At 43.8% G+C, this 14,029-nt stretch overlaps 1 protein-coding gene across 6 annotated transcripts in view; it reads left to right on the top strand.

Annotated features, from left to right (window-relative positions):
• LOC122556778 (F-box/WD repeat-containing protein 11) overlaps positions 1-14,029 on the top strand; it is a 177,038-nt gene that overhangs the window by 42,897 nt on the left and 120,112 nt on the right. The gene's annotated exons all lie outside the window — the stretch shown is intronic.

The following is a 14,029-nucleotide window of genomic DNA, read 5'->3' as shown; positions in this document are numbered from 1 at the left end:
GGTTCTGTGACTGTGTATTTGTAACCCTCTGAGTACTGACACATTCTAGTTACAGTCTGTCTGTCTGATGTTGGACAGTGGCTGGGTGGAAGGGAAGGATTGATCCTGTGTCTAGGTGAACCAGTCTGTTTAAAGATTGAAAGGCACACCAGCCTGTGCTGCATTAGTTAACCTCGGATACCTTTTGGCTACAAGCTGGAAACATCTGAAGCCCTGCATCACCATTCTGTCACCTCTGCTGTGTGCCTGTATGTACACTAGGTGAGTGTATGAGTGTGGGCTCAGAAATGTTGCAATCTTTGGCCAAATTGAATGTTGACTTTCTGTTTTCCAAAGTCACACGTGATGAAACACCATTTGGGTATTGTATCTTAAGGCTGCCTGTGCCTATATAACATTAGCTTGGTGCCATCAAGGGAAGAATTTTAAATTTGGACATGGATCATGGAGCTTTTGGTGCTGCCTTGGCAGTTGCTGGGGGAGGGGTGTGTCCGCACGTTTCCCAAGGGGACTGTTGTATGGGGAGTTTTGGGCATTGCCAATCTCGTGACCGCAGGGGTGGGAGGGGGCTTGTGGGCCTGAGTGGTCCTATGGCGGGAATTGGGGAGGAATCTGTGGGACTTGACAGTCCAGTGGTTGGGTCTGGGGAAGTGGGAGGGCCGCAGCCTGTGGGCATTCATGCCCCAATAGCTGGGGGCCAGGGGCAGGGACTACGGGCGTTGCCCATGCAGTGGCCAGGTAGATGGAGGGGGCTGAAAGTATTGCCAGATGTTTTGCATGTCTTGTTGCCTTGGCTGGTTATATGCTAATCACATGGTGGCTCCTTGCTGCTATTTGTGACTTAGCTTGCGGTTTCAAATAACCCTGTTGGACTATAACCTGGTGTTGTGATTTTTGACTTTGTCCACCCCAGTCCAAAACAGGTACCTCCACATCATGGCTGTAAGGGTAAGGTCGTAATCTACAGTTTGTGACAGAAACCGTGTAACTGATCTCGTCTCCTCCCTCTCTATCAAATTTAGCTGGGAAACAGTTTTGCACGCTTTGGGGGTGGGAAAGTGTCTGGAGTGACAAGAACAAATTGCTGGGAAAATTCAGCAAGTCTGGCAGTATCTGTTGTATGGGGAAAATTCAGCAAGTCTGCCAGTTAGCATTTCATGTCCAGCGACCCTTCTTTGGAGGTAGTTGAGTAGTTTTGGAGGGGTTCTGTTATCAACCAGAGAGGTCTGGGTGCCATCTGAGTCTCAGTTCCTGAAACAAGAATAGCCTTTCCTTTCAAGGACAAGTATACCACAGAAAGCTATGAAGATCCTAACCACTTGGGGATTTGAATTGCTTCACTTTCTTCGGCCATTGCATTAGGCGAAAGAAAGACCAGAAGAAAATTCTCTAGAGCTCTTCGGCTAAAATCCAAGGATGGATGACGATTTGGATTTGGCATTCTGTCACTTGAACATTAAAATGAAGTTCAGCACTCAGAGGGTTAAGTTTATTTTGATAAATCCCTTTTGGTTCTTGCCTGTATAGCTTTGTATTTGTGTGTGCTAATATGTACATTTGTCATGTTCTACAATAATATTGAATGTTAAATATTAGATGTGTCTGCATGTGGCATGTTTTGATGTCATTTGCTATATAGCTTGATGGCATGTAGCTTTCGGGTTAATTGTGTAGCGTGCGCCAGCTAGACTTAAATTGTTGCCTGGAAGAATTGATATAGCTCATTTATGTGCATTCTTAGGTCAGCGTTGTATAGAACCTGAATTGACAGAATTCTAAGGATCAGGAATGTTTGCCGAGTTGCACCCCCTTTAGGAACCAATGTCTTCGGGCCAGTTGAAATGAGTTGGGAGTTGGCCAACTTTTGCGTTTAATCAATTAACTTGTCGTTTGTCAATTAACAGACTACTGCACTAACACTCGCGTGGAGCCATTTGATGGCTGAGCTGGAAAAGGAAGTGTGTACTTGAACTAAAACTTGTATTTGGCTTTTATACTGAAAATAAATGGCCTTTTGCAATTTCAGCAGCAGTCACTGCTGTCATGTAGCAGGCAGTTTGCACACAGCAAGATTACATAAACAGCAAGTAACCTGTTTTATTGATGAATAAATATTAACCAGGACACACAAGAATTTCCCTGCTGCTCTTCAAATAGTGCCTTAGAATCTATTGCATCCACCCTGAGAAGGTAGGGCCTCAGTTTATGTCTTATTCAAAAGATGAACACCTCTGACAGTACAGTACTCTTGCAGTACTTAACTGGACTTTCTGCCTAGGTCTTGTACCTAAATTTTGAAAATAAGATTAGAAACTTAAGGTTGTGGGCTTGCACAGTTTTCTTAAGTGAGCCATGCCTCAGTGTGTTCTATCAGCAAATTGACTTGGGAACTTGAAATGACCTGAATGTCCTGGCCATTTTGTCAAGAAATAACTAAATAGAGAGTGAGTGAGCCATGACTAAATACTCTCTCTTCCTGCACAATAACGTCAGCTGAAGAGCGTGAGTGCATGTTTTGGCAGAAAGAGTATGGTTACTGGTCTCATTACCCTCCACCATCAAATAGTGGTCGGTTCACTTGGCTTGCACATGCATGTATGCTCAGGGTTTGGAGGGTTCTTTGTAATCATCTTCCACTTGGTGTGGACACATGGGAGAGTTGTGGGATGAGAAAAGGAAACCTGGCTTTTGGAGTTTCCATTTGAGTTGGGTGTATGCTTTGAAAATTGCAATATGCATGGGAGAATAATATGTTTCAGAGTTTTAGTTCCTTATATCTAAGGATGTGATTTCTTGCCTCTTCTGTTTTTTTTTGATCAGTATGTATTATTGTAGAATGCACTAGAGCATAGTTCCTGTTCAGTAGATGCAGAGTTCAAGTTTTAGATTGTGAAAGATCTAAAAAAAACGTGGCGATGAGTCTGCTTGGGCGTTCGAATTAAATGCATTTTGCTCAGTCAGTAGGTTCTGACCTCGCTTCTTCCTCAACCCTTGAAAAGGCACACACAAATCCTGATTTCACCTTGTCAACTTTGCTTGGACATTATTTTTGAGGGCTTCACCCAAGCATCTGCTTTTCCATCTATCCATTCCAATCATATAGCCTTCTTTCTTGCAGCTCCAAAATGTTGGTCTTCAAACAGCATTGATGTCTCTCTGCAGGGCTTCTGTTCTTCTCTTTGGTTGCTAATAGCAGTGGCAAAAAGTTCTAGGCATTTCCAGGACATTCCTGGCCCTTGGGGATCTTAGATTTGAACACCCCGAATGAAATATGGATTATTGGTGACAATTTCTGCTTTTATGAGAAGCTTGGTTGGTAGCACCTAGATAAGGAATCTAGTAATGTCAGCTTACTGTTATCTTTTTGAAAGATCTGATGCTCAGAATCTTCTAAGGTGAGAATCAATGTTATTTTACACCTTGTAATTCCATTGGTTTAGTTAAGTGATGTTTCACTCATGCACGGTCTGGGTGGGGAAAATCAGCTTGGTTGTATTTTTAAAAACCTCTATTGGAGGTCTGCTGCGATACAAGGTTGCAGAAATCAGAAGGGACTCCATGCCCTGTGGTGAGCAGTTCAGACCTTTGTTCCTCATAAAATTGACCAGCCATTCCTGCTACTGATTACCATGGGCTTATCAGTGATGGGCAGCATGATTTTGTGCGGGGGAGATTGTGCCTTACCAACTTAATAGAGTTCTGTGAGGAAATGACCAGGTTGATAGATGAAGGAAGGGCTGTAGATGTCATATACGTGAACTTTAGTAAGGCATTTGATAAGGTTCCCCATAGTAAACTAATAGAGAAAGTGAGGTCACGTGGTGTGCATGGTGTTCCAGCTAGGTGGATAAAGAACTGGTTGAGCAACAGGAGACAGAGTAATAGTTGAAGGGAGTTTCTTGAAATGGAGAAAGGTGACCAGTGGTGTTCCACAGGGGTCAGTGTTGGGGCCACTGTTGTTTGTGATATACATGATCTGGAAGAGTGCACTGTTGGTATGATCAGCAAGTTTGCAGATGACCCAAAGATTGGAGTAGCAGAAAGCATAAAGGACTGTCAAAGAATACAGGAGGATATAGATAGACTGGAGAGTTGAGCGGAAAAGTGGCAGATGGAGTTCAGTACAGACAAATGTGAGGTGATGCATTTAGGCAAGTCTAATTCTAGAGCGAATTATACAATGAATGAAAGAGCCTGGGGAAAAGTTGATGAGCAGAGAGATCTGGGAGTGCAGGTCCATTATACCCTGAAGCTTGCTGCACAGGTGGATAAAATGGGTCAGGCAGCATCAAAGGAGCAGGAGAATCGACGTTTCGGGCATAAGCCCTTCTTCAGGAATGAGGAGGGTGTGCCAAGCAGGCTAAGATAAAAGGTAGGGAGGAGAGACTTGGGGGAGAGGCATTGGGAATACGATAGGTGGAAGGAGGTTAAGGTGAGGGTGATAGGCCGGAGAGGGCGTGGGGGCGGAGAGGTCGGGAAGAAGATTGCAGGTCAAGAAGGCGGTGCTGAGTCTGAGGGTTGGGACTGAGAAAAGGTGGGGGGAGGGTAAATGAGAAAGCTGGAGAAATCTCCATTCATCCCTTGTGGTTGGACGGTTCCGAGACGGAAGATGAGGCGCTCTTCCTCCAGGCGTCGTGTTGCAATGGTCTGGCGATGGAGGAGGCCAAGAACCTGCATGTCCTTGGCGGAGTGGGAGGGGGAGTTAGTGTTCAGCCACGGGGCGGTTTGGTTGGTTGGTGCGGGTGTCCCAGAGGTGTTCTCTGAAATGTTTCACAAGTAGGCGGCCTGTCTCCCAATGTATAGGAGGCTACATCGGGTGCAGCGGATGCAGTAAATGATGTGTGTGGAGGTGCAGGTGAATTTCTGACGGATATGGAAGGATCCTTTGGGGCCTTGAAGGGAAGTGAGGGGGGAGGTGTGGGCGCAAGTTTTGCATTTCTTGTGGTTGCAGGGGAAGGTGCTGGGAGTGGAGGTTGGGTTGGTGGGGGGTGTGGATCTGACGAGAGAGTCGCAGAGAGAGTGGTCTTTCCAGAACGCTGATAGGGTTGGGGAGGGGAATATGTCCTTGGTGGTGGGGTCTGTTTGGAGGTGGCGGAAATGACGAAGGATGATACGATGTATTGGAGGTCGGTGGGGTGGTAGGTGAGGACCAGTGGGGTTCTATCCTGGTGGCGATTGGAGGGGCGGGAAGTGGAGGAGATGCAGTGGAAAGCATTGTCAACCACTTCTTCTTCAAAGACCGCAATGTCCCCTTAGGCGCCACCTCCAAACCCAACCCCCACTCCCAGCACCTTCCCCTGCAACCGCAAGAAATGCAAAACTTGCGCCCACACCTCCCCCCTCACTTCCCTCCAAGGCCCCAAGGGATCCTTCCATATCTGACATAAATTCACCTGCATCTCCACACACATCATTTACTGCATCCGCTGCACCCGATGTAGCCTCCTATACATTGGGGAGACAGGCCCACCTACTTGCGGAACGTTTCAGAGAACACCTCTGGGACACCAGCATCAACCAACCCAACCGCCCCGTGGTTGAACTCTTTAATTCCCCCTCCCACTTCGCCAAGGACATGCAGGTCCTTGGCCTCTTCCATTGCCAAACGCCTGGAGGAAGAGCATTTCATCTTCCGCCTAGGAACCCTCCAACCACAAGGGATGAATGCAGATTTCTCCAGCTTTCTCACTTCCCCTCCCCCCACCTTTTCTCAGTCCCAACCCTCGGACTCAGCACCGCCCTCTTGACCTGCAATCTTCTTCCCGACCTCTCCGTCCCCACCCCCTCTCCGGCCTATCACCCTCACCTTAAACCTCCTTCCACCTATCGTATTCCCAACGCCCCTCCCCCATGTTCCTCCTCCCTACCTTTTATCTTAGCCTGCTTGGCACACCCTCCTCATTCCTGAAGAAGGGCTTATGCCTGAATCGTCAATTCTCCTGCTCTTTTGATGCTGCCTGACCTGCACTTTTCCAGCAGCACATTTTTAAGCTCTGATCTCCAGCATCTGCAGTCCTCACTTTCTCCCAGATGGATAGAGTGGTCAAGAAAGCATATAGTATGCTTGCCTTCATTGGGTGGGGTATTGAGTATAAGAGCTGACAAGTGATGTTAACATTGTACAGGGCAATGGCTCGGCCGCATTTGGAATACTCTGTACAGTTCTGGTCGCCACATTACCAAAAGGATGTGGATGCTTTGGAGAGGGTGCAGAGAAGGTTTACGAGGATGTTGCCTGGCACGGAAGGTGCTAGCTATGAAGAGACGTTGAGTAAGTTAGGATTGTTTTCATTTGGGAAAAAAAATATTGAATGGGGACTTGATTGAAGTTTACAAAATCATGAAGGGTATAGACAGGGTGGATACAGCCGAGCTTTTTCTCAGGGTGAACGATTCAATAACGAGAGGTCACGCTTTCAAGGTGAGAAGTGGAAAGTTTAAGGGGGATACACGCGGCAAGTACTTCACACAGAGGGTGGTGGGCGTCTGCAATGCGTTGCCAGCAGAGGTGGTAGAGGCAGGCACGGTAGATTCATTGAAGATGCATCTGGACAGATGCATGAGTAGGTGGGGAGCAGAGGGTTACAGATGCTTAGGAATTGGGAGACAGGTTTAGACAGTAGATTTGGATCGGCTCGGGCTTGGAGGGCTGAAGGGCCTGTTCCTGGGCTGTAAATTTTCTTTGTTTTTTTAATCAGAAATCTGTGTAGCATCTAGCCCAGCACATTGTTGATGCTCAGTGCCTGTGCCTACCTCTGGTACTTAACCTGATTGTACATGAGACAACCATTATATGTTCAAAAGACTGGGACAGGACTGGTATATTCTGTCTTGCTGGTCCTCAGCAGTTTCAAATACATGAATAAATTGTATAGTATTGTATCAGCAGCAGGGAACTTGCTTTGATCATTTCTGGAAGGTAGGTTTGCTAATGTATTGGATTCACCTCACTGGTATATGTACTTTTTTTTTGTTGTGCTGTGAAGTTCGAGCATTTTCAGATATTGCTTTCAGTTCCTTAAGGTGGTGCAAATGTTTGACTTGGTGTAATTACTTGGTAGTTGTACACAGATCAAACCAGTCAGTGGAAACACTGCCATTAACTAGATTGTTTAGTTGTGCAATTTGCTTGTGATAAATGTTGATTAAGCAGCAGTGTCTTTTCTAAGTTACAATGATGCTGAAGGAATGGTGATATATTTCCAAGTTGAAATATTTCCAAGTTGGAATGGTGAGGAGCTAGGTGGTGTTCCCGTGTATCTGCTGTCTTTGTCCTTCTAGATTGTAGTGATTTGAGGGTTTTGGAATTTGCTGTGCTTTGGTGAATTTTGGCAGTGCTTCTCATCAATAGCGCACACTGTTGTTACTGAGCATTGGTGATATGGGGCGTCAATGTTTGTGGGTGTGCTTGCAATCAAGTAAGCTGCTTCGTCTTTGATGTTGTCAAGCTTCGAGTGGTGTTGGAGTTGCACTCCCAAGGCAAGTGGAAAATATTCCACCACACTCCTGGCTTGTACTTTTTAGATTGTGGACAGCATTGAGGAGTCAGGAGGTGAGTTTTATTGGCAGGTTTTCTAACCTTTTGACCAGTTTTTGAAGCCACCGTATTTATAGACACTTTATAATCGATCTGTTCAGAGATTTTAGTAAGCACCTCTGGAGCATGTGGATCTTCATATTCTTGTCCAGTTTAGTTTCTGGTCAGTGGTAACTCCCAGATTTTGATAGGAAATTCAGTGATGGTAATGCCATTGAATGTGAAAGGGAGATTGCTCGATTCTCTTATTGGAGATAGTCATTGCTTGGCACTTATGTGGAATGAATGTTACTTTGCTACTTGCCAGTCCAAACCTGGATATTGTCCAGGCTTACTGCATTTGAACTTTGACTGCTTCAACATCTGTGGAATTGCCAATAGTGCTGAATGTACAATTATCATCACAGGGCATGGTAGCATAATGCTTAAATTCCTGGACTCAGAATCTAGAGGCTTCGACTGATGATACACGAAAGATTAATTCAAATTTGACAGAAGCTGGCAAATTTGAATTTGTCTAGTTAAATAAAATCTTTGCGAAAATAAACATTAACCGTTATGGTGACCTTGAAACTACGAGATTGCCATAAATATTCATTTGGATCACAAAAGTCCATTACGGAAATAAATCTGCTACACTTGGTTGGGAATCAGCAGTGTGATTAACTCTATGCTCTGGAATTGGCAAACACAACCTCCCAGTTGTGTCGATCCTCTGAACATCAATATAAAACCTAAGAAACGATGCTGCATAGACCTAGGCAGTGTATTTGGATGTGACAAAGAAGGTAATAGCCTTGTCAACCCAGCAAAATTATCTTCCCAGATATCTGGGACTTGTGGTAATAGTGGACCCACAGATGTAATAAAACACTTAGAATTCTACCTTTCAACCAATGCTACTCAGTTAATGTCCTGATTGACTGCTTATGAGAGTAAATAGAGTTAGGAGGGAGTGATGCTGGAGACTCTCAAAACACTGATTCCATACTGTGAAATTTCTTGGCATCAGGTCAACTTGGGCAAGGAAATTTGATTATCTCTAATTGATTTCTCCCTCAGCTGATGGACTAATACTCCATGTTGAACACCAGAATCACAGAAGTCCTGAGGATAGGTACTCTGAGCATGGGTGGTTGGGGTATAGGGTGAAGGGATATCGAAGTCCAGTAGTAAGAGTGGCTCTATAGTAATGGCTCAGTAACACTACGTCTAACTGAGCCAGCTGAGTCCTGCCAGTCCGGACCTGTGCAGATGGTAAAAGAGCCAACATCTATCTACTTGAGCAGCTGTGTTGCAGGTCATGGCCTAATTAAAATCGGGGATTCATAAGCTATCAGCATTGGAGTGTGCAGAGACAATAGAGGGTGAGGATTTTAAAATTGAAGTGTCATCAGACCGTGAGCCAGTGAAAATCACCAAGTACAGGAGTGCTGGAAGAATGAGATTTCGAACTTGATATTGTATATTTGGATATTATCATGGAAAGGGAACATGTTCCAAATCCTAAAATTCCCTCCTTTAAAGGCATTGTGGATCAACTAATAACACATGGATTGCAGCAGTTCAAGAAGACAGCTCATTACCTTCACCCCAAGGGGCAACTAGGGATGAGCAGTAAATGCTGGCCAGCCAATGACACCCATTTTCCCAAAATGAGGGATAGATGGGAGGAGTGAAATTAGGTTCTTGGGCATTTCAGAGGTAACAGTGCATGAGTAGGAACCAAAGCTCACTGAGGAATGGCATTGGAGGAGTTTGCATAACAATGTTGCTAAGTAGAGAATGCTGAGGGGTAGTTTATCACTGTCATTCAGAGAGAATGCCAGGAATGACATCATGGGCTGTTTCAATACTGTGGCAAGGTCATTAATCTGATGGCAGGTGTCATACATGGAATTGTAGGAAAGATAGGGTCATACAGCACAGAAGTAGACCCCCTCAGTCTAACCAGCCATGCCGAATACAAACCCAAACTAATCTAGCCCCAACTGTTTGCTCCTGTCCCATATCCCTCCAAACCGTTCCTATTCATCTATCCACCCAAATGTTATAATTGTACCCAAATGCACCACTTCCTCAGGAAGTTCATTCCACGCACGAACCACTGTGTAAAAAAAAAAAAAAAATTTGCCTTGTGTCTTTTTTAAATCTCTCTCCTCTGATCTTAAATGTACCTCCTGGGTCTTGAAATTTCCCATCTTGGGGGAGAAAAGCAACTACCAACAACTCTATGTATACCTCTCATTTTTTCTAAACTTCTAACAGGTTGCCTGTTAACCTCCTATGCTCAAGTGTAAAAAGTCCTAGCCTAGCCAGCCTTTCTTTATAACTCTAATCTTCTGTACCAGTCAACATTGTGGTAAATTTCTTCTGAAGCCTCTCCAGCTTGATAATATCCTTTCTACAACTGGATGGCCAGAACTAGACAGCCCTCACCGATGTCCTGTGCAACCTCAAAAAAAGTCCCAACTCCTATACTCAAAGGACTGAGCAATAAAGGCAAGCATGTCAAATACCTTTTTAACTTCCCTTTCTATGTGACATAAACTTCAAAGAATTGTGTACCTTTACCCCTGTGTTCTACAACACTACCCAGGACCCTATGAAACATGAAACCATGCTGACTGACCGTAATCAATTTTGCCCCTCTAAATGTCCATAAATCCTATCTTTTATAATCCCCTCCAATAACTTTCCCACAGCTAAAGTCAGACTCTCAGATCAATAGTTTTGGGCACAGATTTGGTAAATAAAAATGCATTCAAGAACTTTAGGGAGGGAAGGCAGGTTAAACATGTAATAGTTTGCAAATATGGAGGGGTTGAGAACCTTTGTTGTTAAGGAGAAAGTGAAGACAGCAAACTTGAAGATTTGCAGTACATTGGCTGCACAGGGATTCATTTAACTGTCAAGTTACACGATCAGATTAAAACAAAGCCTGTACCTGCGTTACATCTAGCTAGGAGTGGTGAACAAGAGCAAAAATGGGAAGAGGTGGCTCTCCATGGGTATTCTTATCCTTAATGAAACTCAGTTTGTGAATACAAAAGGCGAGGCAGGAGCATTTGGAACTATTGTCCATCAGAAGTGCTGGATGGATTGAACAATCTTGGTCTCCTCCACTAGTCTGTAGCATCACAGATGCCAGTCTTGGGTGACTTGGCTACAGAAATGGCAGATGGAGTTTAATCAAGACAAATACAAGATGGTGCATTTTGGAGAATCAAATTTAGATGTGAATTATACTGTAAATGGTAGAGCTATTAGGAACATTAACGTACAGATGGACTGGGCGTGCAGGCCCACAGTTCCCGAAAAGTGGCAACACAGGTGGCCAAGGTGACGAAGAAGGCATATGGCATGCTTGCCTTCATCGGCTGGGTCATGCAGTACAAGAATTGGCAAACCATGTTGCCGCTATTAAAACCCGTTAGGCCACATTTTGGAGTATTGTGTGCAGTTTTGCACACAAGACCAGAAGGACGTGAAAGCTTTGGAGAAAGTGCAGAGAATGTTCACCAGAACATTGCTTGGTCTCAAGAGCATTGGCTAAGAGGAAAAGGTCAAAAAGACTAAAATTGTTTTCACTGGAAAGACGGTGGCTGAGAGATGACCTGATAGAGATCTACAAAATTGAGAGGCATAGATAGAGTGGATAATCAGCGGCTTTTTCCCAGGGTTGAAGTTTCAATTAGAAGAGGGCACAGGTTCACGATGAGAGGAGGATATGCAATGAAAGTTTTTCATGCAGAATGTGGTAGGAACCTGGAAAGCACTGCCAGAAGAGATGATGGAAGCCGGCACATTGGTGACATTTAAGAGGCACGTGAATAGGGAGGGAAGAGAGGGATATGGACCGAATAAGGGCAGAAGGTTTGTTTGTTTGTTCAATTTTGTTTAGGGCATGATGATTGGTGTTATGGACTAGGCCTAGGCCAGACCACTCAAAACATTATTAAGCAGGGAGCCCCAGACCACAACTTCACAATTTGTTTCGGTAAGTGTACAGTGAAAATTAACCAGAGTTAGATAGCTAGGTTGACTACTAGATTTTAAAACAGACAAAATATATATTCACAAAATTACACCATAAAACACAAAGAATAAAGAACCCCAGCATTACTCGGTCTATCCAAACTAGACTTAATCATGCTGTTCCGAATATACACAACAGTCCCAATAAGCAAACTCCCTTTAAAAACCAGTATAAATGGAACACATGCTTACAGGTTGGCGTTGAAGGGCAGAAAAGAGGGAGTTTCCACACCTCCCTGTTGAACTTCCAACCAGCTAAAGAGCTGATCACTCCCCTTTAATTATACAGGTCACTTCTAAAACATGACCACTTTGGCCTGAGCTCTCATCGGTTTACATAAAAAGCTTCTCAAAATCCTTTTCATCTCTGTACCAAACCAGACTGATCAGAGTCTGGCCCGGTTTATTGCCCCTCTTTATTATAAAAAAAAAGACAGAGCCTCCTTGAGCCAAGTAACAGCCTTTGGCAAAAAAAGGGACTAGCTTCGGGACACTAGTACAGGCTAGGAGAGTCAAAGGACCTGTTGGCGTGCTTTACTTCTCTTTTGTTTTCGTTCTTGTTCTTTAGTCAGTTCATTTTACTGTTACATCAAGGAATAGTGATCACTCCTGATATAGCAAATGTTGTGCTCTTGACAATATCCCAGTTGCAGTGCTGAAGATTCGTGCTTCAGAAACATCAGTGCACCTCGCCAAGCAATTCCCACATAGTTATGCCATTGACATCTGCTCAACAAATGGAAGGTTGCCTGGGCATGTCCTGGCCATAAGAAAGGTAACTAATCCAATTCAATCAATTATCACCCCATTACTTTACCTTGCATCAATTTGCTAATGATCAAGGGTGTTGTTGACAGGGAGGTTCCTGTTGACCAAAAACCAAACTTGAGTTGCTTAAAAGGATGGGACTTTGTGATCAGCTTCTCTGAAATTCCACTTTGGCCTGAGCTCTCATCGGTTCACATATAAATAAAAAGCTTCTCAAAATCCTTTTCATCTCTGTACCAAACCAGACTGATCAGAGTCTGGCCCGGTTTATTGCCCCTCTTTATTATAAAAAAAAGACAGAGCCTCCTTGAGCCAAATAACAGCCTTTAGGCAAAAAAATGGACTAGCTTCGGGACACTAGTGCAGGCTAGGAGAGTCAAAGGACCTGTTGGCATGCTTTACTTCTCTTTTGTTTTCGTTCTTGTTCTTTAGTCAGTTCATTTTACTATTACATCAAGGAATAGTGATCACTCCTGATATAGCAAATGTTGTGCTCTTGACAATATCCCAGTTGCAGTGCTGAAGATTCGTGCTTCAGAAACATCAGTGCACCTCGCCAAGCAATTCCCACATAGTTATGCCATTGACATCTGCTCAACAAATGGAAGGTTGCCTGGGCATGTCCTGGCCATAAGAAAGGTAACTAATCCAATTCAATCAATTATCACCCCATTACTTTACCTTGCATCAATTTGCTAATGATCAAGGGTGTTGTTGACAGGGAGGTTCCTGTTGACCAAAAACCAAACTTGAGTTGCTTAAAAGGATGGGACTTTGTGATCAGCTTCTCTGAAATTCCTCTCTATCCTTTACAAGGAACAAGTGAGGAGTCTGATGGAATGTGCTTTACTCAGCTGGATAATTGCAGTTTCCACAACACTCGAGTATAATGACAACCAGAACAAAGCAGCCCATTTGATTGGCACCCCAGCCACCACCTTAGACATTCACTCCCTCCATCACTGTGCGCTAGCATCAGTATGTACCATTTACAAGCTACACTGCAGTAACTTACCCAAAGATCTTTCAACAGTAATGTCTTCAGTCTAACATCTGCTAATTTAAAGGACAATTCAGATGCCCAGAATAATCCTGTGGTGACAAGGGTTCACTTTCCACCATGCCAGCTGATCGAGCTTGAATTTAGTCAATAAATCTGAATTAAACTTGTCTAATGGTGATTGTAGCCATTACTAGCTTATTTTAAGAAAAGTGTTTGGTTCAGCAATGTCCTTTAGGAAAGAAAATCTGCTATCTTTACCTAGTCTAGTCTGCAACGTTGTTAATTCTAAACTGGCGCACTTTCAAATGGCATAGAGAGCAGTCAGTTTAATTGAAGGGTAATTAGAAGTGAACAATAAATGTTTTATTGTTATATCCCTTGAAATTTTTTTAGATACTTTAGAGCAAACTGGACCTGGATATTTGGACCACTGTATTCTGTTAGACTGCTGCCGTTTTGTTTCAAGTTTGTCTCCTCCTTTAAAACTGGACACTTATTAAACTGTTTAATTCTGATTCTGAAAATGCTGCAGTTGCATCATAACTGAGTTGGAAGTCATTTGTCGCAAAAGTTTGATCTCACCTGACTTTTGGTTTGGACAGTTTCGGAGGAAGAACACACTTGCCACTTACTTGGATAATTCATTGTTTAAATATCAGGTTGTTTTGAAAGTACAATATGCT

The sequence above is a fragment of the Chiloscyllium plagiosum genome, chromosome 14 (genome assembly GCF_004010195.1).
Source record: "Chiloscyllium plagiosum isolate BGI_BamShark_2017 chromosome 14, ASM401019v2, whole genome shotgun sequence".
NCBI lineage: Eukaryota > Metazoa > Chordata > Chondrichthyes > Orectolobiformes > Hemiscylliidae > Chiloscyllium > Chiloscyllium plagiosum.
Note: the sequence above shows the minus strand (reverse complement) of the source record. Positions and strands in the feature narration are given on the sequence as shown.